Genomic DNA, 27,117 nt, shown 5'->3' with positions numbered 1-27,117 from the left:
ACGAAAGTATACAGCAAACTTTGCTTTGCTTTTTCTGTAACAGCCTCAACTTCTTCCAACATGTTTATGCAGCAGTTTTAATATTGTGCTAAGACTCGTTCTACTGGTGCCAGTGGGTCCACCTGACACAGCTGCCCGCCAACTAAAAGTAACGGTCTGCTGGGATTCCCCTGTGGCAGTGATCACTGTTCCCACTAAGCTGTGTGGCCACACGGCACTCTGAAGGTCCCGCGTAGCCGACGCACCGGCTTTTAACTGGAAAAACCGGGCACGTGCGGAATTTCCAATGGCCCGTGAAAGGGGCCGCATGGGCCAACAAACAAATTAGAGGGAACATTGGCGGTGACGAGCCAACATGCTCGAAGCTAGAGCTCCTTCATCCCTGACGGCTGCTGTTCTTAGATGTTCCCAATATGGACATAAAAACTGTGCATCATGAATAATGTTTTTTTTAAGTTGATATCATAATTCATGCCGGAGCAGTGAAAAAGCTTTAAAACTATTGACTTAACGTGCTTGTGGTAAAATGAACAACAGAAAGTTGGCACGGAAACTCTGTTCTGAGGATTAGGTCCTTTGTTCTGAGCATTAAGCTCATGCCCAGAGGGGTTATGCAGCCTGTTACCTGATACTGGCTTTGAAAAGTCAAGTAATTCAACGGTACCTTGTATAGGACTTTGGGAATCTAGATTTCATATACGATTTCAGGAATCTGGAATCCTTTAATATAAAATGGGAGAATGTTAGTTTTTCGGCATGATTAATGACCCGCTAATGAAATCGTGGGACGGATTTTGAGGCAATAATAATGGCGAGCCTATCAGCTTTCACCGTTATTAAGGTGTAACTCAGATGGCAAAGAACAGTGTCTGCACATGCGCAGTAAAACGCTGAAATCAGGAAGTAGCTGTCCCATTTGCCCTGCTCCTCCACAAGTTTCATTACTCCGGTACCTCGCCGAGAGATTCGGTATTGAAATCTGTGAAGGCCGTGAAGTTGGGGTGCTTACCCCCTCTAGATACCCACTAAGCATGCCAGAAAAAGTTAGGGCTTCTCCATTCAAGTGTAAGTACATTTTTAACTCTGTGATAATTCTTAATTACAGCCAAACAACCTCTCTGTCATTGAAAATTTACTTTTACAAGTGTATAGTCTCATTCCTTCAGATTTAAAAATTATTTTTTAAGGTTTGAAAGAATTAAAATAAAAAAAATGTTTTTTACTTTTTCTTTCTGTCTCTTTTATCTCTCTCTCTTAATCCTATCTTTCTTTCCCTCTCTTTATTTTGCTTTCTATACCTGATTTTACATTGAATTAAATATTCCAACTTACACTTCCTGATTTAGACTCTGCGTGGCTTTGTAGGATTCTTCAATCTGATTGGTTGAAGAGTTATGCTGTTGCTTGTCCTCTTCACAAGGGTCCCAGATCCCCTGTAGAGGGCACTGCATTGAACTGGTTCTCTAATTACAATACGTTGCCGCACAGAAGCCCACTGAAGGTCAGTGGGCAGCTGTAAGCATAACGAATGGCGAGTGCTGTTCCCTCGCCGTTGACCGCAAAATCTGGCCCATTCAATTTTCAAAGCCGCACATTCCAGCAACTCCATGAGCAGGTCTTTCATTCTGGAGAATAACAAGCATTGTCCCACTGAAATTCAGGGGAATCACCCACTTGGAATCAATAGAATATCTCCCTTGTTTTCTGCAAATGCATTTTATCTATTAAATTTGTTACTTGCATTTATCAGGTGCCCTGGTTACCACAACACATAGCATTACATAGAAACATACAAAGTAGGTGCAGGAGTAGGCCATTCGGCCCTTCGAGCCTGCATCACCATTCAATATGTTCATGGCTGATCATGCAACTTCAGTACCCCATTCCTGCTTTCTCTCCATACCCCTTGATCCCTTTAGCTGTAAGGGCCACATCTAACTCCCTTTTGAATATATCTACTGAACTGCCCTCAACAACTTTCTGCGGTAGACAATTCCACAGGTTCACAATTCTCTGAGTGAGGAAGTTTCTCCTCATCTCAATCCTAAATGGCTTACCCCTTATCCTTACCTCACAGTATTTTTTCAAATGATCTCGCCAGTTTGAACACCAATCGAGGTAAGGAAGCCGGGCCTGTACAAATAGATGAAGGAGAGCAACCCCCCCCCCAAAATACCACTTCTTACTTTTTTCTTGATTTTCAGCAAGCTACCCACCACCACAACTGAGCCACTCCCAGCCTCAGCTGCCACACATACACACACATTCTAGCAGGGATCACCGGATGGAGATCAAGACTGAGAACCTTTGCTAATTTCTGTTTCTCTCCCTTACCAGCCAAACAGCACCGAGGCCACCTTCAGTGACCCAGTTACTTCCTGTCTACAAACAGCTAACCGGGTACGGACCAAGTACTGAGCCTTGTGCAGCTTAGTAGCACACCTCATTAACCCACAGAGTCACTGGAGAAGTCATTTCCACAATGCACCTTTATCGCTACACTAAATCGCAAAAAAATAACATGGCTGAAAGCTTGAAAACTGCGTGCTTGAGCCTAACATGAGTTCTGTTGGAAATAGGATTGTTTCCGACAGGACTTAGCACACGTGCTCACTTTTATTGAAAAAAACCGAATGACAATCTGGTTAAGTGTGCGCAAGTACCACTGGCACATTAACCGCACAATATTGGATTCGTAGCAGAGTCCAATTTAAACATCTATCTCCAAAAAGCGATCTGAAGTTCAGTCAAAATATTTCTTCATTTTCATGCACAATTATTATTTCCATGTTTGGGAAATTGAAAACTTGAGAGCAGCAAGTGGAGATGCGATGTACTTTAGAATGGGGATTGTGCTGTAATATGCCGAAGCCACAGTATTTTTCTGCATAAGGGAGCATTATGGATTCAAATATCATTGATTGAACCATCTATCACTATGTGACATGACATCTGGCAGAAATTTTTTTAAAAAGGAAAATAGTTTCTAGACCGCAAACATTGGTTTGTGCTCCTGGGATTGGCATCTGAATAAGAATAATTCTACACGCTCAGCAGGAAAAAGAAAGACTTGCATTTATATAGCGCCTTTCAAGACCACTGGACGTCTCCAAGAGCTTTATAGCCAATGAAGTACTTTTGGAGTGTAGTCACTGTTGTAATGTGGGATATGTGGCAGCCAATTTGCGCACAGCAAGCTCCTACAAACAGTAATATGATAATGACCAGATAATCTGTTTTTGTTATGTTGATTGAGAATTAAATATTGGCCAGGAGACCGGGGATGCTTTTCCTCGAGATAGTGCCATGGGATCTTTTACGTCCGCCTCAGAGAGCAGACGGGGCCTCGGTTTAACGTCTCATCCCAAAGACGGCACCTCTGACAGTGCAGCACTCCCTCAGCACTGCACTGGAGTGTCAGCCTAGATTTTTGTGCTCAAGTCCCTGGAGTGGGACGTGAACCCACACTGACTCAGAGGTAACCGTGCTGCCCACTGAGCCACGGCTGACGTAGGAAGATGCACTCGCAGAGAACGAGGATCAGAGAACAGGGGCTCCAGTGATGTGGGCCTATTTCTGATCCTCACTCTCTTTGAGTGTAGCTTCCCCGGTTAGGATTGTGGGATCGTGAAATTACCTCAAAAACGACTTGAATTTCACTTTCATAGGTTCACAGGGCTGCCTCTACTCCTCAGTATGTTGCAGTCCTGTAACCCACTCAGAACTTGATATCACCCAGTCTATTATGGTGCAGGAAACACAAACTCTGCCTGTTCCAATAGTCCAACTAAAACTTTAATGTTTTGTGCTCCGGCTACGGCACACCATATGAAAAGGATATAAAGATGACGCATTGGACACATTTGGAAGCCAGATGTATAATGTTTATCCAGATTTATCGAAACCTACTGCAACAAAGTGAACAGTACGTTACAAATATTGAGGCACAATTAATGTAGGAAATAATTGCGCGTAACTTAAAATCTTAAAAAGTAACAATTAGCGACACAGATATCGTCCTTCCGGGTGAAAACCGAATCAACTTGTCTTTGTTGCCTGCAACAGTGGGAAACCACTTCCAAATTTTAAAAAATTTTTGGAAATTTTCGTGCTTTCTTTTTTCTGAATGTTCCTTTTCCCATCTGGTTTCCATCTGTTCAAGGTTCCATTGAAGCAACAATTTCTTACTGGAGTTGGTTTTACATTGGAACCCTGCATCCCTTTTTGAGCCTATTTTTCACCGTCCAAGGTACAAGTACCTGCTACTTACACAGACTTAACCGTCAACAGATAACATAGAAACATAGAAACATAGAAAATAGGTGCAGGAGTAGGCCATTCGGCCCTTCGGGCCTGCACCACCATTCAATAAGATCATGGCTGATCATTCACCTCAGTATCCCTTTCCCGCTTTCTCTCCATACCCCTTGATCTCTTTAGCCATAAGGGCCATATCTAACTCCCTCTTGAATACATCCAATGAACTGGCATCAACGACTCTCTGTGGCAGGGAATTCCACAGGTTAACAACTCTCTGAGTGAAGAAGTTTCTCCTCATCGCAGTCCTAAATGGCCTACCCCTTATCCTAAGACTGTGTCCCCTGGTTCTGGACTTCCCCAACATCGGGAGCATTCTTCCCGCATCTAACCTGTCCCGTCCCGTCAGAAACTTATACGTTTCTATGAGATCCCCTCTCATCTTTCTAAACTGAGTGTATAAAGGCCCAGTTGATCCAATCTCTCCTCATATGTCAGTCCAGCCATCCCTGGAATCAGTCTGGTGAACCTTCGCTGCACTCCTTCAATAGCAAGAATGTCCTTCCTCAGAATAGGAGACCAAAGCTGAACACAATATGCCAGGTGAGGCCTCACCAAGGCCCTGTACAATTGCAGTAAGACCTCCCTGCTCCTATACTCAAATCCCCTAGCTATGAAGGCCAACATGCCATTTGCCTACTTCACCACTTGCTATACCTGCATGCCAACTTTCAATGACTGATGAACCATGCCACCCAGGTCTCGTTGCACCTCTTTTCCCAATCTGCCGCCATTCAGATAATCTGCCTTCATGTTTTTGCCACCAAAGTGGATAACATCACATTTATCCACATTATACTGCATCTGCCATCCATTTGCCCACTCACCTAACCTGTCCAAGTCACCCTGCAGCCTCTTAACATCCTCCTCACAGCTCACACCACCATCCAGTTTAGTGTCATCTGCAAACTTGGAGATAAACTTGGAAATCATTGATGTATATTGTAAAGAGCTGTGGTCCCAGCACTGAGCCCTGCGGCACTCCACTAGTCACTGCCTCCCATTCCGAAAAGGACCCGTTTATCCCGACTCTTCCTGTCTGCCAACCAATTCTCTATCCACGCCAATACATTACCCCAATACCATGTGCTTTGATTTTGCACACCAATCTCTTATGTGGGACCTTGTCAAAGGTCTTTTGAAAGTCCAAATACACCACATCCACTGGTTCTCCCTTGTCCACTCTACTAGTTACATCCTCAAAAATTCTAGAAGATTTGTCAAGCATGATTTCCCTTTCATAAATCCATGCTGACTTGGACCGATCCTGTCACTGCATTCCAAATGCGCTGCTATTTCATCCTTAATGATTAATTCCAACATTTTCCCTACGACTGATGTCAAGCTAACCTGTCTATAATTACCCGTTTTTTCTCTCCCTCCCTTTTTAAAAAAGTGGTGCTACATTAGCTACCCTCCAGTCCATAGAAACTGATCCAGAATCGATAGACTGTTGGAAAATGATCACCAATGCATCCACTATTTCTAGGGCCACTTCCTTAAGTACTCTGGGATGCAGATAATTAGGCCTCGGGGATTTATCGGCCTTCAATCCCATCAATTTCCCCAACACAATTTCCCGCCTAATTAGGATATCCTTCAATTCCTCCTTCTCAGTAGACCCTCGGTCCCCTAATACATCCGGAAGGTTATTTGTGTCTTCCTACGTGAAGACAGAACCAAAGTATTTGTTCAATTGGTCTGCCATTTCTTTGTTCCCCATTATAAATTCACCTGAGTCCGACTGCAAGGGACCTACATTTGTCTTCACTAATCTTTTTCTCTTCACATATCTATAGAAGCTTTTGCAGTCAGTTTTTATGTTCCCGGCAAGCTTCCTCTCGTACTCTATTTTCCCCCTCCTAATTAAAACTTTTGTCCTCCTCTGCTGAATTCTAAATTTCTCCCAGTCCTCTGGTTTGCTGCTTTTTCTGGCCAATTTATATGCCTCTTCCTTGGATCTAACACTATCCTTAATTTCCCTTGTTAGCCATGGTTGAGTCACCTTCCCCATTTTATTTTTACTCCAGACAGGGATGTACAATTGTTGAAGTTCATCCATGTGATCTACAAATGTTTGCCATTGCCTATCCACCGTCAAGCCTTTAAGTATCATTTGCCAGTCTATTCTAGCCAATTCTCACCTCATGCCGTCGAAGTTAGCTTTCCTTAAGTTCAGGACCCTAGTTTCTGATTTAACTGTGTCACTTTCCATCTTGATAAAGAATTCTACCATATTATGGTCACTCTTCCCCAAGGGGCCTCGCACAACAAGATTGCTAATTAGTCCCTTCTCATTACACATCACCCAGTCTAGGATGGCCAGCTCTCTAGTTGGTTCCTCGACATATTGGTCAAGAAAACCATCCCTAATACACTTCAGGAAATCCTCCTCCACCGCATTGCTACCAATTTGGTTCGTCCAATCTATATGTAAATTAAAGTTGCCCATGATAACTGCTGTACCTTCATTGCACACATCCCTTATTTCTTGTTTGATGCTGTCCCCAACCTCAATACTACTGTTTGGTGGCCTGTACACAACTCCTACCAGTGTTTTTTCTGCCCTTTGGTATTCCATAGCTCCACCCACACCGATTCCACATCATCCAAGCCAATACCCTTCCTTATTATTGCATTAATTTCCTCTTTAACTAGCAACGCCACCCCGCCTCCTTTTCCTTTCTGTCTATCCTTCCTAAATGTTGAATACCCCTGGATGTTGAGTTCCCAGCCTTGGTCACCATTGGAGCCATGTCTCCGTGATGCCAACTACATCATATCCGTTAACTGCTATCTGCACAGTTAATTCATCCACCTTATTCCAAATACTCCTCATATTGAGGCAACAACCAGCAAAGATGAAGTGCGTCAAGTATTGGCATCAAACACCTGTCTTATTGCTGCAAGTCTTTTGACAAATCTAGGCCATAGTTTTACTGAGGGTTCACTTTAACAGAAAGACATCTTTTCAGTTATTGAAGGTATGATTAACTCTAGAGGGAGCAGCGTGCGGCAGCCCAGCCCGGCCCAGAAATCGGCGCGGTCCCAGCCTGCAAGACCATCAGCAGGCTGGGGCCATCAGAGGGAGCAGCGACCGGCAGCATACCACTGCAGGAAGGCGACGGCTGCAAAGTCAGGTCACTGATTGCAGTGCGGGCAGGCACAGCAGGAGGGGCGAAGGAGCGGCGAGAGTTTGTAGAAGGAAGTGACCGGGGCCCAGGAGGAGCGTGGGTCTGGGGCCCAGAAGAGGCGAGGGCCCAGGGGCAGCACGGGCCAGCCCACACTGCGATATGTGTGCGCGCTAGGTCTGTGCAGCAGAACTGGTCTCCAGTTGTCTTGGGTAATCCTTGCCACTGGACCAAGACCTAGCTCTGTCAAGCCCATGTGGTGGCTGGTGTGCAACGGTCACCACATGTTAAAAAAATCCACGCGCAGGCATCTTCCACCCTTCAGGATGTAATTCAGAATCTAGAGTATTAGGTCTTTCATTGAAACATCTGTGAGCTCATCCCTTTTTGGAATGGAAGCAAGCCATCCTTGCTTTGAGGGACTGCCTATGATGATGAACTCTAGATAAACACATGCCTGATCCAAACACATGCCAATTGACCAAATCATTCCCCTTCACTTCCACTGCATAAAATTCCTGAAATAGGCATTACATTTCAATAATGATCCAACCAGAAAACATTACCCCCCACCCCCCCACAGTAATTCATTCTTTCGTCTCTTTGTATACTGATAATTGTCAGTAAAGCACATGTTACTTAACTTTCACACAACAGTAGCTTCTTACAAAGATCACACTTTGTGTGTAATAGACTTTAAGTTATGTCCCATTGCCGATTTGGTAATTAATATGAGCTCGGGCTTTAAGGTGACAAATTGGAACATTTTTTTCATTAGCGTACTAGGAGATCTTGCCTCAAGCATGAAATTTCCTGGCAAACTGGCTGCGCATTAATCAGGATTGAGTTGTATGCTGACACTCACCAGATATCAGAGACCTGCCATTCACAGGTCCGTGTACTGAGTGTTTAAAGACGGACACTCACCATTAACATTCACTTTAGAATCAAACAGTTACACACGATTCCTAAGAAGAGAAATGTACAGGACCGTATAGTGCTGCTATTCCTTTTAATAATAACCTTTAATAATATCTAATCTTGTAATACATCTGAGTTTGCTGCAAAGTACTCCTGAGGTACTTAGAGTGTTTGGGTAAGCAGAATGCAATATCTTGTTTCCCTATAGAAGAAATGGCCTGGCAAGGCTCTCTTTTTTTCCTTCAAACTTATATTAAGAAATGTGTTGCTGAACAGAATTCAAGAGACATTCCTGGCAAACCTTTCATCGCTGATGTATTTTTGCACCAAATTACAAACATTTTCTATCATTTAACAGAAATAAGAATTACTTTCTGTCATTCTCTGCAACTCAATATTTTCAAGCAGAATGGGTTAACCGTGTCAAATATTTTCTCAGGCCGTTGTATCCAGTGAGAGCTTTTACTCGAAGAGCAAGCAGTTCAACAGAAGAGCTTTCTTTTGTGAAGGCAAAGAATGACTCCAAAATGCTCCGTGAACAAACTGGAGTAATTCTGTAAGTAACCAGTCAGTCAGCATCTGGAAGAGAAAAGGCAGGTTAATATTTCAGATGGATGCCTTTATCAGGATACTTGTTATTTTTATTGGAATCTTTGGGTTATAACTTAGAATGTAAATAGAGCTATTTCTTGGCTGAGGTAATACTGCATGTGTTAATCATTAATAAAATTCCAATCATACATATTTGACTCAAAAACCTACAACAGCTCACAATCTTCACATCTGAAATATAGGCTTATCAAGATTATTCTTCAATTTCGCTATTCAAGGATTTTTTTCTCTATTTTCTGCGGACTCCTTCACATCTCATTTCATCCCTTACTTCGACTAATACTATCTCAGCCAAATGCAAAGTACACATTGTAATGGCTGCTTTGAGGAGTTAGTAGCTTGGCTTTGATAGAATCATTACTTATTACCATTCGCAAGAAATCTTTGCCTCTCAGATGACAAATTTCAATTTTGAGTTCCCTTTATAAAAAAGAAAATTTTTCCCCTCAAGGACACTGTTCGCTTCAGAGTTTACGGCAAGTCATTACTACATATCAATCAAAATAAAGCGACCGTTTGCAGCCCTAGGTTCTTTTTTAAAAGGGAAACTTTGGATTGATATGTGCAGAGTTTTCATCTTATTGACCCTTTGACTGGGTCAGAAATGTGCAAACACCCTCCCAAAGTAGCAGTTCTTTAAAAGTCATGCGAGGAAGAAATCAAGTGGAGCTGAGCTGGGTTAGCTTGTTTTCGTCCAGCCAGCATAAAACTGGCCTTGCAACTTTTTGTCACTAAAGCTGGAGATACCATTTAGTTGCAAGCATAATTTTTTATATGATAAGCTGCAGTACTCCATCAACAACAACAACAACCTGGATTTATATAGCGCCTTTATTGTAGTAAAACGTCCCAAGGTGCTTCACGGCAGTGTTACAGACAAAACAGATAAATTTGACACCGAGCCACATAAGAAGAAATTACGGCAGATGGCCAAAAGCTTGGTTAAAGAGTTAGGTTTTAAGGAGAGCCTTAAGGGAGGAAAGAGAACTAGAGAGTTGGAGAGGTTTAGGCAGGGAGTTCTAGAGCTTGGGGCCCAAGCAACTGAAGGCACGGCCACCGATGGTTGAGCAGTTATAATCAGGGATGCTGAAGAGGGCAGAATTTGAGGAGCGCAGACATCTCGTGGGGTTGTGAGGCTAAAAGAGATTACAGAGAAAGGGGGGGGGGCGAGGCCATGGAGGGATTTGTAAACAAGGATGAGAATTTTGATATCGAGGCGTTGCTTAACCAGGAGCCAACATTGCACGGAAGTGGATATAGGCGGTATTAGTTATGCTGCAGATATGTGGTCAGAAGCTCGTTTCAGGGTCAAATATGACGCCTAGGTTGCAAACAGTCTGGTTCAACCTCAGATAGATGCGAGGGAGAGGGATGGAGTCAGTGGTTAGGGCATGCAGTTTGTGGCGGGAACCAAAGATAATGGCTTTGGTCTTTCCAATATTTAATGGGAAAAAATTTCTACTCATTCAATACTGGATGTCGGACAACAGTCTGACAACGTAGAGACCATGGAGGAATCGAAGGAAGTGATGTACATGTGGAAACTGACGTCGTGTTTTCGGATGATGTCACCAAGGGGCAACATGTAGATGAGAAACAGGAGGGGGTCAAGGACAGATCCTTGGGGGCCACCAGACGTAACGATGAGGGGCAGGAAGAGAAGCCGTTGCAGGTGATTCTCTGGCTACGATTAGATAGATAAGAATGGCACCAGGCGAGTGCAGTCCCACCCAGCTGGACCATGGTGGAGAGGCGTTGGAGGAGGTTGGAGAGGTCAACCGTGTCAAAGGCTGCAGACAAGTCCAGAAGGATGAGGAGGGATATTTTAACTTTGTCACAGTCACAAAGGATGTCATTTGTGACTTTGATGAAAGCCGTTTCGGTTCTGTGGCAGGGGCGGAAACCAGTTGAAGGGATTCAAACATGGAGTTCCGGGAAAGATGGGCACGGATTTTGGAGGCGACAATACGTTCAAGGATTTTGCAGAGGAAAGGGAGGTTGGAGATAGAGTGATAGCTAGCAAGCACAGTGGGGTCAAGGGTTGTTTTTTTGAGGAGAGGGGTGATGACGGCAGATTTGAAGGAGAGGGGAATAATACCTGAAGAGAGAGAACCGTTAGCAATGTCGGCTAACATGGGAGCCAGAAAACGAAGTTGGGTGGTCAGCAGTTTAATGGGAATAGGGTCAAGGGAGCAGGAAGTGGGCCTAGACAGGATGAAGAGGTCAAGAGGGAAGATCAGAGAGAAACTAGAGAAAGACGTGAGTTTAGGGCTAGGGCAGCAGGGAGCTTCAGAGAAAGTTTGGCCCGGTGGGCTAGGGGAAGGAAGGGAAGTGGCAGAGGCAGCTGATCGGACGGTCTCAATCTTTGAGACAAAGAAGTCCATGAGCCCCTCGCACTTGTTGTTGGAGGGGAGTGTGGTGGAGACAGGGGAGAGGGGTTTAAGGAGACGGTTAGCAGTAGAGAATACTAGTCGGGGGTTCTCTTTGCATTCCAGAATGGTTCTGGAATAGTGAGCAGTTTTGGCTGACAAGAGTAGGACCTGACAATACTTAACGTGGTCCAGCCAGATCAGGCAGTGAATGGCTAAACCAGTTCTCCGCCACATCCGTTCAAGTCTGAGCCCCTTGAACTTGAGAGTGAAGATGAGGGCCGTACCAGGGGGAATGGCCAGGGTGGGAGAGACTAATGATTTTAATAGGGACTAGGTGGTGGTGAGGATGTGGTTGAGCAGATCGGTGGCTGCAGAAATGTCATGGTGAAAGGAGGGCCAAAGGCTGGACAGTTTTGAGTTGATAAGTGCAGTTGTAAGAGAGTTTGGAGAGAGTTTTGTCCAGCGGCGAATGCAGAAGGAAATAGGGTTGGGTGGGGGAAGGGGGATGTGGGTGGAGAGCGATGGTCAGAGATGGCCTTATCTGCAATGGACACGGTAGGAATAGTGAGGCCACGAGAGATGGCAAGGTCAAAGGGGTGGCCGTGAATATGGGTTGAGGAATCTACATGGAGGGAGAGATTAAGGGAGGATAGGAGGGTAGTGAACTCAGAGGAGGGAGAGCATGATGAATTGAGATGGAGGTTGAAGTCACCGAGGATGCAGAGGCTGATGGAGGAAAGCAGTGAGGATATAGCCATGATAACATTTTTATCATACTTGGGTGGGTGGTAGAGAACGAGAATTTTAAATGAGGTGAGCGGTGGAATAAGGTGAGATGTTTAAAGGAGGACAAGGTTCCGGAGGAGTAGGGGGACAGACCAAGGTGTGATTTGATGATGAGAGACACACGGCCACCATGGCGGTCTGGGCGGGGCAAGTGGTGGAAGGTATAGCCGGGCAGGGAGGCTTCGTTTAAAGATAACTTTCACCTCCAGGATTGCCCTGGACTCGCCAGGAATTTAAAGATGAATCCCCAGCACACTGCTGCACGAAAGCCTGAAAGAAATCATAGAGAATTTTAAAATTGTGTTTTAGAAAAAAAATAATTCTTTGAACTCTAACCCTCTCAGAATTGCTTTGCATTTTCGACTTGAAGTGTTTCAAAGCCCGATATAAATGGAAGTTGTCTATTCTATCTGTCTTTGGCCTTTTAGTAAAATTAATAGTGCATCACAAATTCTCATTTAGAGCAGGGACAAAAGACTTTGGAAGCATGATTATTTATTTAATTAATTCATTAATTAATTGATTGATTGATTGATCAATTAATTGTTTACTCTTGTTGGGAGGGAGGAGGCCCATGTGAAGCAGAGACTAATTGGGCCGATTGGCCTGTTTCTGTGCTGTAGTTTCCATGTAATTCTATGTAATACTTTTGTTTACTGTTTATAAAAATGTTGATATGGGAAGAAGTGCTGTTTAACGCACAGTCAAGAATCAGCCAATCGGGTACTGAAGAATCTATTCACTTTCCAATTGGCGCAGGACGGCATGAAGATGGATATGTTGGGCGAACAATGGGGAGAGTGAGAGGGTGGGGCGGTTGGGGGCAGAAGGTCATGTGATGAAACCACCAGGAATATGTCCAATCAGAGTTGGCAATCGTACATTTAGGGATGGATATAACCCTCAGAACCGCACTGAAACATTTTCCCATTGAAAAGATGTTTGCATTTTCAATTTTGTTTCTACAATTGTCATGGATTTGCATTGACAAATTCTCACTTGGAAACTTAAGGAATTTTCCACGCCTGGGGGGAGATAAACACACAGGGCTTGTGAGGGAAGTACCTCACAAAGCTTCTGGGACTGATGTTGCCACAAGGTTGATCAGGGTTGATCACAGCTCGAGGTGAAGGGGCTCCTGCTCCCCGAGAAGGAGAGAATGCTGTGTTTCAGCCCCCAGACAGACCACGGAAACCACAGCATTTAGAATTACATTAAAGACCACAATACGTAGGGGAAGATTTGGAAGCACACACGTAGGGCTAAATCAGGACCCATAGCATTTAGAGACAGATTGGAGACCATATACTTGGAAATAGTTCAGGAACTATGGGGCCGAAATTCGGTCATACCCCGTTTAGCGGCAGTAACCGAGGCGAGACGGGACTTTCTGCGCCCGGCACGGAAGTCCCACCCCAGCCGTGAAATTGGGATTATCGTCGCTGAGAGGCAGTGGAGCGCAATGTCGGGCACTCCGCTTCCTCTTGGGGGCGGAACCGGGAAGTTAAAGGGGCGGGCACGCTGCAAGCTCTGCAATGGGGCGAGGGGCCACCACTTCACCACCAGGGAGCTGGGTGCCGTGGCAGCAGCCCGGGCAAAGAAGCGGAGTGCCGGGCTGCAACATGGCGGCACCAACCCCATAAAACGGTCAACAAAAGGCCAGACCATTGAAAAAAATGGCGCCACGCACCTCCCCATTCATTTTCGCACCGCGAGCGGCTTGTGACCCGGTCCGTGACCGACGAGGCTGGCGTGATCATCGCTCACGGTGGCCACACGGGGCGCTACCGAATTTCCGCTCTGGGGCGAAAGCGGGTCACTGCGCACAGCGATGATGTCATCATCGCCAGCACAGCGCCCCGGGGTGCTACCGGTAGGAGCGGGACACTGCTGGTCTGTGCCTCCACTAACTCCCGCGGAATTTCACGGGCAGCTATAACGGCCCTGGGCGAAAAATCGTTTGTGCCCCATTAGAGCCCCCCAGGGGCAGTAATGGGAAGTGCAAGCGATGCGAATTTCTCACCCTGTAGGTTTGAGAAGGTGCATTAGAAACATAGAAACATAGAAAATAGGTGCAGGAGTAGGCCATTCGGCCCTTCGAGCCTGCACCGCCATTCAATAAGATCATGGCTGATCATTCCCTCAGTGCCCCTTTCTTGCTTTCTCTCCATACCCCTTGATCCCCTTAGCCGTAAGGGCCATATCTAACTCCCTCTTGAATATATCCAATGAACTGGCATCAACAACTCTCTGCGGCAGGGAATTCCACAGGTTAACAACTCTCTGAGTGAAGAAGTTTCTCCTCATCTCAGTCCTAAATAGCCTACTCCTTATCCTAAGGCTGTGTCCCCTGGTTCTGGACTTCTCCAACATCGGGAACATTCTACCCACATCTAACCTGTCCCGTCCCGTCAGAATCTTATATGTTTCTATGAGATCCCCTCTCATCCTTCTAAACTCCAATGTATAAAGGCCCAGTTGATCCAGTCTCTCCTCATATGTCAGTCCTGCCATCCCGGGAATCAGACTGGTGAACCTTCGCTGCACTCCTTCAATAACAAGAACGTCCTTCCTCAGATTAGGAGACCAAAACTGAACACAATATTCCAGGTGAGGCCTCACTAAGGCCCTGTACAACTGCAGTAAGACCTCCCTGCTCCTATACTCAAATCCCCTAGCTATGAAGGCCAACATGCCATTTGCCTTCTTCACCACCTGCTGTACCTGCATGCCAACTTTCAATGACTGATGAACCATGACACCCAGGTCTCGTTGCACCTCCCCTTTTCCTAATCTGCCACCATTCAGATAATATTCTGAAAGGCACTATATAAATCCAAGTCTTTCTTTCTTTCTAAATCAAATAAAATATCATTGTCAAAGTTCAAATTATACCATTTGTGTTGCTAGATAAACCTTTCATTTCAGATTTGAAGATTTGCTCTTGTATAATGGAACTTGGTATTATAGCTTAATTCTTATAAAGATTATGTTATACTTTACCATCTGGACCCTAATTTGTGCATTTCTGTCACAAACACAAACATCAGGAGTAGGTCAGCCGAGCGAGATTTAAATGTACTTAAAAAAAATATCAGCCTTCAGTATCAACTTCAACGGAAATAAAAACCGGGAGAGGTGTAAAATGAGCTGCCGAGTCTCTATATCCTGTTGCAGACTATCGTTCAAAGTCAAAATCTATCCCTCTATGTTGCAACTCAGTGTTAACAGCATTTTAATGTCAGAACATGACTTCAAAATAATCTGTGACATGGTTTTGGAGACACCTTTCTTAATTTCGAAAAGTTACTATCCAATTTTCAGCGTGTAGCATCCATGTAATGGTTATTCAACAAGAACAAATTGTATTTGAATAGGGTCTTTCATGTCGAAAAACGATCCCACGGTGCTTCACAGAGAATCATTAAATCAAGTGAATCACATTCATTTCATTTCAAAGATGTACGTTCCAACTCTGCAGTTAGGCCTGATGCTCGATTCTACTTATGACGCAAGTAGGGTTTGTCAGTTGGATGTAACAGTCGGACTCCAGGACATGGGATGTCAAGTCTTCATGGTCATCAACTGGGGAGAGAATGAAACTAAAAAGGGCAAGCTTAAACCATCACTAGTAATAATCAGCAGTGTGTCCTTAGTTTGTCGACTCAAAATAAAACATGGGGCCATCAGACAAATAAAAGGGATGCAGTAATTGGATGATCTCATGGGAATGATAATTGATCTTGAACTCTCTATTGGATTTTACTTTAGAAAAAATAAGTGTGTTTACCCCCACCCCCTCCACACATATCCTTCCCCCCACACACATATCCTCCCCCCCCACACATATCCTCCCCCCCTCACACATATCCACGCCCCCTCACACATATCCTCCCCCCCTCACACATTCTCCCCCCTCACACATATCCTCCCCCCCTCACACATATCCACCCCCCCTCACACATATCCTCCCCCCCTCACACATATCCTCCCCCCACCTCACACATACCCTCCCCCCCACCTCACACATATCTTCCCCCCCTCACACATATCCTCCCCCACCTCACACATATTCTCCCCCCCACCTCACACATATCCTTCCCCACCTCACACATATCCTCCCCCACCTTACGCATATCCTCCCCCCCTCACATATCCTCCCCCACCTCACACATATCCTCCCCCCCACCTCACACATATCCTCCCCCCCACCTCACACATATCCTCCCCCCCACCTCACACATATCCTCCCCCCCACCTCACACATATCCTCCCCCCACCTCACACATATCCTCCTCCCCACCTCACACATATCCTCCCCCCTGACACATATCCTCTCCCCCCTCACATATCCTCCCCCTCACACATATCCTCTCCCCCCTCATATATCCTCCCCCCTCACATATATCCTCCCCCCCTCACATATCCTCCCCCCCTCACATATCCTCCCCCCCTCACATATCCTCCCCCACCTCACACATATCCTCCCCCCTCACACATATCCACCCCCCCTCACATATCCTCCCCCACCTCACACATATCCTCCCCCCACCTCACACATATCCTCCCCCCTCCTCACACATATCCTTCCCCCTCACACATATCCTCTCCCCCTCACATATCCTCCCCCCTCACACATATCCTCTCCCCCCTCACATATCCTCCCCCCTCATACATATCCTCACCTCCCCACACATATCCTCCCCCACCCTCCATACATATTGTAATGGCATTTTGACATTGCGTGTGTCTTACAAAAAACGTTATTCCATAGCATTGCACCCAGTCAACCAGTAAAACTCTTTGCATGAATTGTAGGAAAACCCATTGGCTGTATATTAAACACATTTACTTTAATTTGATTTAGATTTGATTATTATTTTGATTTGATTATTATTCTAAGTAGAGTAATTCACAATTAGCATAATATATTTGATTGCAGAAGCCTGCCTTAGCTCATGGCTAATTTTCATTCGGACTCAGTGGCCTGTGGAAAAGACCAAATTATAAATAAATGAAATATTTCAGATGATTATACACATTTTACAGTTTGGCATTTTTTGAAGTTATGCCCCACTTTCTGTCCTGTTGTTTCTACCTTTATATAAGAACAGGAGGAGGCCATTCAGCCCCTCTAGCCTGTTCCTCCATTCAATTAGATCACAGGTGAACTGAACCTCAATTCCAATCACCATTTGTTCCACACCCCTCGATGTCCTTACCCAACAAAAATCTATTGATCTTAGTCTTCAAAATTTCAATTGACCCTCAGCATCCGTAGCCTTTTGGGGAAGTGAGTTCCAGATTTCAATTAAACTATTGTGCATAAAAGTGCTTCCTGATTTAATTTCAAAATGGCCCAGCTTTAATTTTAAGATTATTGTCTCTTGTCCTGGATCTCCGCACTAGAGGAAATAGGCTCCCTGTATCTACCTTACTGAATTCACATCTGTCATTTCATTATTATCCATTATAGCTCCAACAGCATCCATCTTCAATCGACCCAAATTTCCCAACCCACTCTCTTTCTCTTAATATATTTACAAAAGCTTTGACTGTTAGCTTTAATATCCCTTGCATGTTTGTTTTCATATTCCTTTCTGGGCATCTTATTATTTTCTTCTTATCCCTTTGTTGTTTTTTAAGGCTCTCCCAGTCTTCTGAATTTTTTTATTTGCTCCTGGGATGTGGGCGTCGATGGCAAGGCCGGCATTTATTGCCCATCCCTGATTTCCCTTGAGAAGGTGGTGCTGAGCTGCCTTCTTGAACCGCTACAGTCCGTGTGGTGAAGGTGCTCCCACAGTGCTGTTAGGGAGGGAGTTCCAGGATCTCTACCGTTCTTTGCATTTGTGTAAGCTTTTTTTTGTCTCTTACGTCATTGGTTGCTTAACTACACAAAGGATATACTTGCTTTGGAGGCAGTTCAGAGAAGGTTCACTAGGTTGATTCTGGGAATGAGGGGGTTGACATATGAGGAAAGGTTGAGTAGGTTGGGCCTCTACTCATTGGAATTCAGAAGAATCAGAGGTGATCTTATCGCAACATATAAGATTATGAGGGGGCTTGACAAGGTGGCTGCAGAGAGGATGTTTCCACTGATGGAGGAGACTAGAACTAGGGGGCATGATCTTAGAATAAGGGGCTGCCCATTTAAAACAAAGGTGAGGAAGAATTTCTTCTCTCAGAGGGTTGTAAATCTGTGGAATTTGCTGCCTCGGAGAGCTGTGGAAGCTGGGACATTGAATAAATTTAAGACAGAAATAGACAGTTTCTTAAACGATAAGGGGATAAGGGGTTATGGGGAGCAGGCGGGGAAGTGGAGCTGAGTCCATGATCAGATCAGCCATGATTTTATTGAATGGCGGAGCAGGCTCGAGGGGCTGTATGGCCTACTCCTGTTCCTATTTCTTATGTTCTTATGTAAGTGGGGCCTTTGTCAATTTGGGTGTGTGTGCTGATTTTGTATTGTACCAAATACTTCTTCCAATACTTTCCACTGTCTGCAGGTTTACCCATTAGCAGTTTAGCCCCATTTACTTCAGTTCTCATCTCTTCGAAGTCTGCCGTAATTAAATTCAAAAGCTTGGTTTGTGACTCTCCCTCTCAAATATCAAGTCAGCCCCCCAGGCTGTAAGACCTCTGTCTACTGCCGTATCACTCCGATGGACGGCCACCAGGAGCTGTGTGAGAACTATCTGGCACAGACTCCCCACCTGGCCGTTCCTCTCCCTGCAGGGCGATGCTTAACCTCTGCTGGGCACCTCCCTATAGCAGTGCATTCATGGGTGGATTAACCATCATCCTCATCATAGGCAGTCCCACGGAATCGAGGAAGACTTGCTTCCACTCCTGAAGTGAGTTCTTTGGTGGCTGAACAGTCCAACACAAGAGCCACAGACTCTGTCATAGATGGGACAGACAGTCATTGAGGGAAAGGGTGGGTGGGACTGGTTTGCCGCACACTCTTTCCGCTGCCTGCGCTTGATTTCTGCACGCTCTTGGCGTTGAGACATGAGGTGCTCAGCGCCCTCTCGGATGCACTTCCTCCACTTAGGGCGGTCTTTGGCCAGGGACTCCCAGGTGTCAGTGGGGATGTTGCACTTTATCAGGGAGGCTTTGAGGGTGTCCTTGTAACGTTTCCACTGCCCACCTTTGGCTCATTTGCCGTAAAGGAGCTCCGAGTAGAGCACTTGCTTTGGGAGTCTCGCGTCTGGCATGCGGACTATGTGGCCTGCCCAGCGGAGCTGATCGAGTGTGGTCAGTGCTTCAATGCTGGGGATGTTAGCCTGAATGAGGACACTGATGTTGGTGCGCTTGTCCTCCCGGGGGATTTGTGGGATCTTGCGGAACCATAGGGTTGCAGCCCCAGGCCCACTAAAGAACATAACCCCCTCCAAATAAATGTAGGAAAAAAGATATAAGGCCTCCCAAATAGGCTGAATAGAATAGACAATAAGAGAGGAAAAACAAGACCGAGGAAAATATTGGGCAGGATTTTCCACGGCATCTCCGTCCGGTTTCTCGGCGGTATTGGGCAGTTTGGGCGGAAAACCACCCGGCGTAAATTTCCAGAAAGAGTTCTGCCGGCGGTCTCGAAATACTGCTGGTGAGCGGATCGCCAGTGTGCACCGTCCGAAGACCGCTAGGGCCCAAGTTTGGGCTCAGCGGTGACCCGTAGGTAAGATTGAAAAAAACGGCCACGAAAAGTAGCGGGAGCTGGGTGGTAGATAAGTAGCCCTGCAAAAAAAAAGGTAAGTTCATGGAATTTTAATCATTACTTTAAAATTCTTTTACAGCGATTAAGGTGAAAAGGATCCCGAGAATGTTTTCTGATTTTTTTATTTTAAGTTTTTTGGAAAAAAATATGTTTTGTGTTTCCCCCTCCTAGGCCCAACCCGCAGCCTCGGTCTAAATTTTAGTGATCACCGCCCATTTTGATTAAGAATCGCCCAATCGGCCCAAGATCGCGTTTTCCGCCCAGAATTGGGGTGTAAGGTCCATTTTTTCCGCCGGGCGGAATTTTTTCCTTTTTTTGTGGAATTTTTTTGTAATTTTTAAATCTTCGCAGTATTTTGGGCGGCAATCCGGTGCTGGCGGATTTTTGTGAAATTCTAGCCCATTGTTTATTGGCCTAACGTGTACATACCTATTTTTGCAGAGACAAGATCTTTACTATTTATCTGTGTTATTATTTAACTGTGTTATTATATAATATATTTAATATATAAAATATATGTTAATATATAATATATTATATTAATAAATTATAGTATAAGTGCACTATCGTAATTTGTAATTATATTTATGCATTTGATTTATTTGTTTCAGGTCAGACCAGCTATCACAGTTATAACCAGCCCAAAACATAACTATAGACCCATTTGGATCAGTTTGCCCCAGGCCCATCAGGCCCTTAATCCGGCCTTGAGTCCATTGTGCAGGAAATCAGTGCAGTGGGGGATTGAACACATGTGCATTACTTCGAGGTGCTGCTCAACCTGCAGCACTGTCATACAGTTTACTATTTTAAGCCTGAAACCGAACACTACTTTCAGGATATTCTGTTAAAGATAGACTTGCATTTATATCATCATAAGCAGTCCCTCGAAACGAGGATGACTTGCTTCCACGCCAAAAAAGGATACGTTCACAGGTGTTCCAATGAAGAACCTAATATTCTGGATCCCGAACTACATCCCGAAGGGTGGAAGATGCCTGTGCATGGATTGTTTTAACGTGCGATGGCCATTGCACACCAGCCACCACACGGGCTTGACAGAGCTAGGTCTTGGTCCAGTGGCAAGGGTTAACCAGCATGACTGGAGACCTGCTCTGCTGCACGGACCCAGTGTGCGCACATATCACAATGTGGGCTTTTCATGATCTCAAGAAGTTCCAAAGCGCCTTTCAGCCAATGAAGTGCTTTTGAAGTGTAGTCATTCATGTAATGTTAGTGGCGACACTTTTAATAAAATAATCAGCATTTACCAATAGTCATCGAAAAACCAACAACTGTGCGTGAAAATATTTGACTCTGGGCTCAGATTCAGAAAAAGTCTACCTCTATTTGAAGGCTTATGGGGAAAGAGCAGACAAGTGGGATTAATTGCATAGTTCTTTCAAAGAGCTGGCAGAGGCACGATGGACCAAATGGACTTCTTCTGTACCTTAAGATAATATGATTCTATTAAAACTTAGTTTAACAACTCAATGCTGCCCATCACACACTTCCCTCCCTTTGAGCGTTTAGTAGGTGGTTGGGTCAAACAGAAGGTTTTGCGTGTCTGGTCGACAGTTCCATCCTGGATAAGACATTTCTAAAGATAATAGAAAATCTTAAATGATGGCCATAAGCCCAAAATACTGACGCAGGGAGAGGCAAAACATATAATATACTACTGAGGGGAGATATCCTCTGTGGACTAGGTGCAGCAAAATCACAAACCTTTCCACCAAAGCCATTCCACCATCTGCAAGGCACAAGTCAGGAGTGTGATGGAATACTCTCCATTTGCCTGGATGAATGCACTCAAGAGGCTCGACACCATCCAGGACAAAGCAGCCCGCTTGATTGGCAACCCATCCACCACCTTAAACATTCACTCCCTCCACCAGCAGCGCACCGTGGCTGCAGTGTGTACCATCTATAAGATGCACTGCAGCAACTCACCAAGGCTTCTTTGGCAGCACCTCCCAAACCCGCGACCTCTACCGCCTAGAAGGTCAAGGGCAGCAGGTGCATGGGAACACCATCACTGCAGATTACCCTCCAAGTTACACACCATCCTGACTTGGAAATACATCAGCCGTTCCTTCACCGTCGCTGGGTCAAAATCCTGGAACTCCCTCCCTAACAGCGCTGTGGGAATACCTTCACCACACAGACTGCAGCGGTTCAAGTTGACGGCTCAAGGGCAATTAGGAATGGGCAATAAATGCCGGCCTTGCCAGCGATGCCCACATCCCAGGAACAAATTTTTAAAAATGTTCTATATTTATGATTTCGCTACACATAGCAGATAATTCAAAAATCTTTACTGTCCACTGAAAGAATGTAGGACTTCAAAGGTTTTACAAAATTCAAGTACAAATGGTTCATATTATTCATAAGAATGTAAGAACATAAGAAATAGGAACAGGAGTAGGCCATAAGGCCCCTTGAGCCTGCTCCGCCATTCCATAAGATCATGGCTGATCTGATCATGGAGTCAGCTCCACTTCCCTGCCTGCTCCCCATAACCCCTTATGCCCTTATCTTTTAAGAAACTGTCTATTTCTGTCTTAAATTTATTCAATGTTCCAGTTTCCACAGCTCTCCGAGGCAGTGAATTCCACAGATTTACCACCCTCTGAGAAGAAATTCTTCCTTATCTCTGTTTTAAATCGGCAGCCTTTCTAAGATCATGCTCTCTAGTTCTAGTCTCCCCCATCAGTGGAAACATCCTCTCTGCATCCACCTTGTCAAGCCCTCTCATAATCTTATACGTTTCAATATCACCTCTCATTCTTCTGAATTCCAATGAGTAAAGGCCCAACCTTTCCTCATAAATCAACCCCTTCATCCCTGGAATCAACCTAGTGAACCTTCTCTGAACTGCCTCCAATGCAAGTATATCCTTTCATAAATATGGAAACCAAAACTGTCGCAGTATTCCAGGTGTGGCCTCACCAATACCTTATATAGCTGTAGCAAGACGTCCCTGGTTATATACTCCATCCCCTTTGCAATAAAGGCCAAGATACCATTGCCCTTCCTGATCACTTGCTGTACCTGCATACTATCCTTTTGTGTTCCATCATGTTAATGCCTTGCGGTACTATACTGAGTAAGCTCCAGTGTGACAGACAACATTGAACTGAAAGGTGCCCATATATCAGTGATTTTATCACACTGGTACCTGCTTGGTAAGAGATGAAGCTGATTAATAAACAATGAATGTCATGGTAACCACAGTCCGCTGAACACACAATCCCACTGCTGTATTGCTCTCTCACAATCCATTCACCATGGGCATAAAAGTCAACTGCAATTTAAAATTTAGAACTTGGAAAAAGAAAACGTCTGAGCCTCTAACTACAGAGCTAAACAATGTTAATGCTGGAGTGAAATCCATTGGGGAGCAATTTATTTCTGCCAAATGCACAGAATATAATTAAAGGAGAATACCACTGCAGGCAACAAAGTCCTTCTCTCAGCGACCTTGAAAATATGTTTCACAATTAAGCATCTTTCAACCCGGGGCTGTGCCTGCTATCGAGAGATGTCATCTTGCATCAGGTGGAGAGATACATTTCCGCTAAGCAGACAATGCAAAATCAGCAAGTGGCGGCTCTGACAGTACGGAGATCAGTATAATTTACTGGCCACCCTCCTCCCTCAATGTTGTATCCATTGCTCCCCTGGTTGGGGCTCTGTTCCTTACCCAAGGTGTAAGATACGAAAATCCACGGCCACATTTTATTGGAACACCCTAAGGACAAGAAAACTAAGATGGGATCGTCCTATACATTTTAAATGAACATTTTTGGCCAAGTAAAATCCTCAGACCAGGCAGGCTGGGAAACGTGTGGGCGGATACAGACATTGTGGAGTCTGGCTCACAAGCAAGACAGAGGCACTGGCCAATGGGAGAAAAGTGCATTCTGGCAGGCCAATCAGAGGTCGAGTCGGGCCTGAAGCGGGGAAATCCTCAACCAATGGGGACTACCTGGCCCAGTTCGAAAATATGACTCACCCCTAATCAAATAATGAATGTGGACCATCATCTACCTAATTAATATGGATAGTGGACAATAGTCCTGAGATCACTGCGGTGATGGCCCATCAAAGAGGAGGCCCAAATCGATTGACTCCCAAGACTGTTACAATGGACCAGCAGACTTTGAGGCACCAATGTGCAGTGAAACAATACCCCTGTCCTCACACCTACCTGTACCTGTGACATCTTCTGATTAATTATTCAAAGCTATCTCCCCGCCCAAACTTACACAATGGACCACCAACTGAGTTTGGGCGCGAAAAGGCCAGAACTAAATTGGATACAAATATAGGACCTACGGAACCACCGAGAGGAAAGAAGCAGCTGGAGCAGTAGGAGGAGGAGTCGAGGCGCAGTAGCTGTCACAGACAGACAGAAACTGAGAGAGAACGGAGACGGACTGTTACCGGCTGGGAAACCCACCAATGAACGGGCCCTGGACTCGACTTGTGTGCAGAATATACAACCCAACTACCGAGAGGCCCAAAATCATCTCAAGAATCCGAGCCGCACACCGAACAACGCTCCGAGGCCAACCAGCTGAAGAACCGGAGACTGAAGTAACTGGGAGAGGCAACATTCACTCCAGCTACACAGTAAACCAACCATCCTAAGGCTAAAAAAATAACTGTCAAAAGGGATGGTAAGTATTATCCTGGGGTTTCTTTTCCCGACTGTCAGCCTAGGTCAGTCAGGTAAAAAGGACGGTGGGGGTGGTGTTGGAAATGTCTTGTAAAGATAAAATTGTGTAAGGTTTTCGTTGTGTCCATTTCTTCCCATAGATTTTTATCGTTTATAAGTGTGTGTCAGATCGGTGTTTTGATGAAGTTTGACCTTGTTGGAAACTTACCGTGATCAATAAATTGGACTTACCGTTTTTTTTCGTTCCAAGGACCACTTGTCTCTGAGTGTTTTGTTTTGCCCTTGTGGAAGCTCATAATCCACCAAAATTCTGAGTTTAGAACCAGATAGGGGTGCTAGGGCGCTTCGAAACCGCCAGTTTAGTGGTCAGCGAGCCATAAGCTGTTGGACCGTCCCCTAGAAGGGGCAGAGAGGCCCAATACACCAACAGCCACCAAAAACCCCCGTAATTGGGCAGAGCAAAAACCCCCTACAAGGGGGCTGTTTCACATATGTGAACCTAGTTACTGACTGCTGGCAGGCCTTGACCAAGGGGACATTGTGGCTGAGACCAATACTGTTCTTACACAATGTCCACACAACATGGGGACTGAATAGTGAGGATTAGCATGAACGCTTGCTGTTCCCACCCCCTGCCCTTTAGCCCAGCATCACCAATACCAATAATGCTATCGCACCGACCACCCCAGCTGCGTTCATTGATTTAACATTTTTTGACCTTCTAGAGTGTACATCAGTCATTGAAAGTTGGCATGCAGGTACAGCAAGCAGTAAAGAAAGCAAATGGCATGTTGGCCTTCATAGCGAGAGGATTGAGTATAGGAGCAGAAAGGTCTTGTTGCAGTTGTACAGGGCCTTGGTGAGACCACACCTTGAATATTGTGTACAGTTTTGGTCTCCTAATCTGAGGAAGGACGTTCTTGCTATTGATGGAGTGCAGCGAAGGTTCACCAGACTGATTCCCGGGATGGCAGGACTGACATATGAAGAAAGACTGGATTGACTAGGCTGAGATTCACTGGAATTTAGAAGAATGAGAGGGGATCTCATAGAAACACATAAAATTCTGACGGGATTGGAAAGGTTAGATGCAGGAAGAATGTTCCCGATGTTGGGGAAGTCCAGAACCAGGGGACACAGTCTAAGGATAAGGGGTAAGCCATTTAGGACTGAGATGAAGAGAAACTTTTTCACCCAGAGAATTGTGAACCTGTGGAATTCTCTACCACAGAAAGTTGTTGACTCCAGTTCATTGGATATATTGAAAAGAGAACTAGATGTGGCCCTTACGGCTAAAGGGATCAGGGGATATGAAGAGAAAGCAGGAATGGGGTACTGAAGTTGCATGATCAGCCATGATCATATTGAATGGTGGTGCAGGCTCGAAAGGCCGAATGGCCTACTCCTATTTTCTATGTTTCTATGTTTCTATATGTAAAGCTCAGGCTCATTTCTAGATACTAATCAAGAACTCAGTCTCAAACACATTCTGCTCAGCTACATGTGTACACTTAATTGGAGGGACCCATTAAAGTGAATGTTATAGTGTGTCAATCCAAATAGCACATTAACAAATACAGACCATCATCATATTGTAAAACAATTAATTCAGTCTTATGTACAATAGCATTCACGATGACCCCATTATAACTCATTTGCCTGCTTTATGTAGCAAGCATGCATTTAATGCAATAATAAGACTTTATTTTATACAATCTGATCGTATTTATTGGAAACAAAATAACACAATCAATGCAGCGTTCTGACAAATTCTTCTCTTTACACAAGGCTTTTGTAACCTCTTAACCTGCAACAATGACATTAATTTTAAAGTGGTGTCTCTGAATGATTTGCGACAGCAATGATGGTACTACAGCGCCCCCTGAAGGCAAATATCAGAATTAGAAGCTGTCCAAACAGCTCACTAAATTTGACACTGCCTGCATTGATATCAAATGCACTTTGACATTTAAGCCATGCTTTCATTCTGTTGTCCCCAAAGTGTGGGTCACAGGAGAAGGACCAAAGGCCACCACTCTTCTGTAAGCTGTGGCTCAGTGGGCAGCACTCTCACCTCTGAGTCAGAAGGTTGTGGGTTCAAATCCCACTTTAGAGACATAATGTAGGCTGACACACCCAGTGCAGTACTGAGGGAGTGCTGTACTGTCGGCGGTGCTGTCTTTCAGAAGAGACATTAAACTGAGGCCCTGTCTGCTCTCTCAGGTGGATGTGCATTGAAACATAGAAACATAGAAAATAGGCGCAGAAGTAGGCCATTCGGTCCTTCGAGCCTGCACCACCATTCAATAAGATCATGGCTGATCATTCCCTCAGCACCCCTTTCCTGCTTTCTTTCCATTCCCCTTGATCCCCTTAACCGTCAGGGCCATATCTAACTCCCTCTTGAATATATCCAATGAACTGGCATCAACATCTCCCTGCGGTAGGGAAGTACACAGGTTAACAACTCTCTGAGTGAAGAAGTTTCTCCTCATCTCAGTCCTAAATGGCCTATCCCTTATCCTAAGACTGTGTCCCCTTGGTCTGGACTTCCCCAACATCGGGAACATTCTTCCC

This window comes from Pristiophorus japonicus, chromosome 20 (genome assembly GCF_044704955.1).
Source record: "Pristiophorus japonicus isolate sPriJap1 chromosome 20, sPriJap1.hap1, whole genome shotgun sequence".
NCBI lineage: Eukaryota > Metazoa > Chordata > Chondrichthyes > Pristiophoridae > Pristiophorus > Pristiophorus japonicus.
Note: the sequence above shows the minus strand (reverse complement) of the source record.